Source organism: Crocuta crocuta, unplaced genomic scaffold (assembly GCF_008692635.1).
Source record: "Crocuta crocuta isolate KB4526 unplaced genomic scaffold, BGI_CrCroc_1.0 scaffold49, whole genome shotgun sequence".
In the NCBI taxonomy this organism is placed as follows: Eukaryota; Metazoa; Chordata; class Mammalia; order Carnivora; family Hyaenidae; genus Crocuta; species Crocuta crocuta.
Genome location: NW_027536462.1, coordinates 108,497 through 113,286, shown reverse-complemented (window position 1 = coordinate 113,286; position 4,790 = coordinate 108,497). Strand labels below are relative to the sequence as shown.

General features: G+C 39.0%; 1 non-coding gene across 1 annotated transcript; it reads right to left on the bottom strand.

Annotated features, from left to right (window-relative positions):
- Window positions 1-1,140: 1,140 nt before the first annotated feature.
- Window positions 1,141-1,327, bottom strand: LOC144218585 (U2 spliceosomal RNA). The gene has a single exon (XR_013331199.1). It is a non-coding gene; the product is annotated as a U2 spliceosomal RNA (small nuclear RNA).
- Between the last annotated feature and the right edge of the window lie 3,463 nt (window positions 1,328-4,790).

The following is a 4,790-nucleotide window of genomic DNA, read 5'->3' as shown; positions in this document are numbered from 1 at the left end:
TCCTAAGTGGTGAGGGTATTTTATGTTAATGAAGTAACTTTTGGAAAGCCCCTAAGGATTGGGAACTGATTGCCAGGGGAACGGACCATGTGACTAGAGTGTTGGAACTTTCAGCCCCTTTCCCTTCTACCTCCTTGGGCCATGGGAGAGACTAGAGATTGAGTTCAACCTTCAACAGCCAAAGATTTAATTAGTCATGCCTTTGTAGTGAATCCTCCTTAAAACTCCAAAAAAGGTGGGGTTCAGAGAGCTTTTGGACTGGTAAACAACTGGAAATCGGGGGGGGGGAGGGTGGGCCCAGAAAGAACATAGAAGCTTCCTTGCCCTTTCCCCATACGTTATCTTACACATCTCTTCCATCTAGCTGTTTCTGAGTTACATGCCTTTAATAATAAACTGTAATCTAGTAAGTAAAATGTTTCTCTGAGTTCTGTGAGCTGCTGTAGCAAATTAATTGAACCCAAGGCTTAGGGGTCATTGGAACCTCCCGTCCATAGCCCTTTAGAAACATCGGTGACAACTTGGACTTGTGACTGGCAGTTGAAGTGGGGGACAGGGGATAATCATGTTTACGAATGAGGTTACCTAAAAATTAGAGTCAGGATTATTCCCAGTAATTATTTTTACTCCCATTTTGATGTCGTCTTAGGGATTAAAAAAAAATCCTGGAAGTCCAGCTATTGGTGTAGATAATTAACTGTGCATAACTATTTGTTTTTATTTTGTGTTCTTTGTTTTTGGGCTTTGGCATTCTCTCTGTGTCTGTGAAAGTGTGTAAAACCTGCAATAGCTGTGTATGTCCTTTCTCATGTAGTACATGTAGTAGAAAAACTTATATGTAGGATAGGATACGTTTTCTTCCAAGTAACCATGCATACATAAGAAGTTGACATTTAATATTGAATCTGTCATAGCAGTAGAAATACCAGTTTAAAATTCACAAAGTTCTAAATACTATTGGTCTAAATATGAGTATCGTTATATGCAAAAATGGTGGTTATTTTTTTTAATGTTTATTTTTGAGAGAGCGTAAGTGGGGAAGGGGAAGAGTAGGGAGATTGAGGATCCAAAACAGTCTATTCCCTGACAGCAGCGAGCCTGATGTGGGGCTTGAGCTCAGGAACCACAAATCATGAAGTCAGACACTCAGCTGACTGAGACACCCAGGTGCCCCGAAAATGGTGGTTATTTTGAAATCAAGCTTAGTACTAAAAAGCTGTTTCACACTACAAATGAAGATGGAATAATTTTTACATTTCACATTAACATTTTAAACTGATAAGAACAGATACTACACTTGATCTTAGCCAAAAGTTTGAGAAGCAATCACACATTAACATTTTAAGTGTGCATAATTTCAATTCTGCCTTTCCTCTATATGCTAGTGTATTGATTGCAAAATAATAGTTTGTCTAAGACCATTGTAATTACCATTTTCATTTTGTAGTTATCAGTAGAAGTAATGAGTTCTGATGCCTGGTGAAGGCTAAGTACAGCTTGTTTCATAGTTAATGTCTCTCGCCTCTGGTGAGTCAAGTATTTTAAGAAGGGAAAAACGAGTTATGGATGTCAGTTAAACATAAAAAGGTATTAGAAAAGAAAAAAAAAGTAATTTCCCCTTTGGTTTTGGTACATAATAGGTAAAATTCACAACTTAAGATAATTTCCATGGATGAGTTTAGGGATGATCTATCACATTAGTGTTTTTGTTTTTAATGTTTATTTTTGAGAGAGAGCGAGAGAGACAGGTTCTGAAGCAGGCTCTGCACTGACAGCAGAGAGCCTGATGTGGGGCTCCAACTCCCCAACTGTGAGATCATGACCTGAGGCAAAATCAAGAGTCAGGCACTTCAATGACTGAGCTACCCAGGCACCCCATCATATTGTTTTCTAAGAAACTCAATTCCTTCTGATGTCCAGTAAAGGAAATAATTTGTTGGACTGTTGGGCTTGTTTTTGCTTATTTATAAGTCTCTATCCTCCGATCTGTGATGCTGATTGTACAAGAGCAGAGAGATTTGCCTTCTGTGCTCTGCCATATTCCCTTATACTTAAAACAATATGTGGCCTATTGTAAACACTCAACACATATTTCTTGAATGAGTAAGCATTGAGGTTTTCTTTAAGTAAACATCTTTTATTTTTCTGGATGAAAAGAAAATTTTAGAGAAGGAATTCTGGAGTGTACTCAGATCATATACATGTGTGGAATTGTAGCGGGTTTCAGTGTACTGTGTAAAAGAAGAGAGATTTTGAAATCTAGGAAACGTTTGAGCAGAGGTGGAATAATGACTGGGTAGAGAATGACCATTCTTTGTCTTGAGGGTTTCTCTGGTATTCTCTCCTGTTTGAAAGGTATTGTAGAAATTCAGTTCTGCAAACTTGAAAATGAATATGAATGGTTGCTGCTTATGAAATATTAGGTTGTTAAAAGGAAAATGACCCCAATCTTAATCCAGGTAAAGGTGTTACTTCTCCCATCTTGGAAGATCCTGAGATATGCTAAGTTCGGATATAAAAAAAATGCTGTCTTCTAAAGACCACCTAATTCTGTCATTTTGATTACATGTTATGTTACAGAAAATCCAACATCATTTCTGGTAAAACCTGAGTGAAAGGAAGGGAGAACAGTGATCCTTACAGTACTTTTGTTTTTCTGAAATAAAACTTAACACTTTATGTAAACCTTTAAACTTCACACAGTAAAATTTCACCTTGGATTTGTTGAATTTGAGTATTCCTTTTTTTAATGTTTATTTCTGAGAAAGAGAGAGACAGAGTGTGAGCAGGGGAAGGGCAGAGAGAGAGGGAGTCACAGAATCTGGAGCAGTCTCCAGGCTCTGAGCTGTCAGCACAGAGTCCGATGAGGGGCTCAAACCCATGGATTACAAGGTCATGATCTGAGCCGAAGTCAGATGCTTAACTGACTGAGCCACTCAGGCACCCCTGATTTGAATAATTTTTTATTTGCTCAGTGGAGGACATTGCTGCTTTGACTTTGTGGAAAACAAGTTCTGATAGAGTCTTGGGACTGTGTCTTGAAATCAAGTAAAACAATGTGATTCCCATCTGTTCCTCCACTTAAATTGAATGGGATTTATTAAAAGTAGGAGTGTTGGAACTCCTGGGTGGCTCAGTCAATTGAGAGTCTGACTCTTTATCTCAGCTCAGGTCTTGATCTTGGGACGTGAGTTTAAGCTCCACATTGGGATCTGTGCTGGGCATGCAGCCTACTTTGAATGAATGAATGAAAGGTAGCAGTGTTATTCTTGGTTAACTTAGTTATAGCATATCTTTAATTTTTTTCCCCATTCAAATCTTTCCAAATTATATCTGAAAACATTTCCCAATTCTTACCTCAGATATTCAAGAACCCTGCACAGTACATTATAGAAAGGGAGAAGAAAGTTACATGTTTTGAGAATTACTGTGTTTTGGTATTTGCAAAAACACCTTTATTAAAATAATGCTTGTGGCATTTTTATGGGTGACATTATCTCATTTTTAAAGACTTGCAAAAATAGAGTAGATGTTACTGGCCTTTAAGATAGGCGGCTTCTTGGGGCGCCTGGGTGGCTCAGTCGTTTAAGCGTCCGACTTGGCTCGGGTCATGATCTCACAGTCTGTGGGTTCGAGCCCTGCGTGGGTTCTGTGCTGACAACTCAGCCTAGAGCCTGCTTCAGATTCTGTGTCTTCCGCTCTCTCTGCCCCTCCCCTGCTTGCTCTCTGTCCCTCAAAATAAAGACATAAAAAAAGTATATAAATAAAAGATAGGCAGCTTCTAGGAGCTCCTGGGTGGCTCATTCGGTTAAGTGTCTGACTCTTGATTTCAGCTTGGTCATGATCTCTCAGTTCTTGAGTTTGAGCCCCGTGTAAGGCTCTGTGCTAACAGCTCAGAGGCTGGAGCCTGCTCCATTCTGTGTCTCCTCTCTCTGCCCCTCTCCCACTGAGGCTCAGTGTCTCTCTCAAAAATAAATAAACAACAACCAAAAAAGGGCAGCTTGTAAGTGGCAGAAGTGGGATTTTGAAATAAAAGTTATGTTTTAATCTGGAAGATGTTTTTCATTGCTCCTTACCTATTTCTTGTTCTTCCATTTGTCGTTTGTCAGTCCTATCATACTGAGAAAAAGGTATGTTCTTAATGGGATGGTAGAGAGATGGCTGTTAAAAATATCAGAATAGGGGCGCCTCTGGTGGCTCAGTCAGTTAAACATCTGACTCTTGATTTCTGGTCTCATGCCATGATTTCATGGTTCATTAGATTGAGCCCCACATTGGATTCTGTGCTAACAGCACAGAGCCTGCTTGGGATTCTCTCTCCCTCTCTGTTTGCCTGTCTTTCTCTCATGTTCTCTCTCTCTCTCAAACTAAATAAACTTTTTTCAAAAAAAAATAAAGAGAAATAGTATTGGTTTAATGGACATAACAGAATTTTAGACTTGGTAACTTTTAATACTTGTGCTTTGGTCAAGTCACTTCTTAGATGCTTGATTTTCTATTTATGGAAAAATACCACAAATTTTATGTAAATGTTAAAGATTTACCTTAAAAAAACTTAATTTTGGTGTGTCTCAGGATTTGTCCTCTCCCCTTGATTTTCCTGACACTTGGGGTATATATTCTGCTTCTTAACACCCCACACAAGATTGTGGCCCCCTTACTCTCAGAAAGAGGTAGTAGCCATGTGGAGGTTGTGTTTATGGGTGGGTGGGAAGCTCACAGGTAATACTGTTAACTAATTAGTCTTATCTCCCTTCACCCTATAGTGAATAATACACTGTATATCCAAA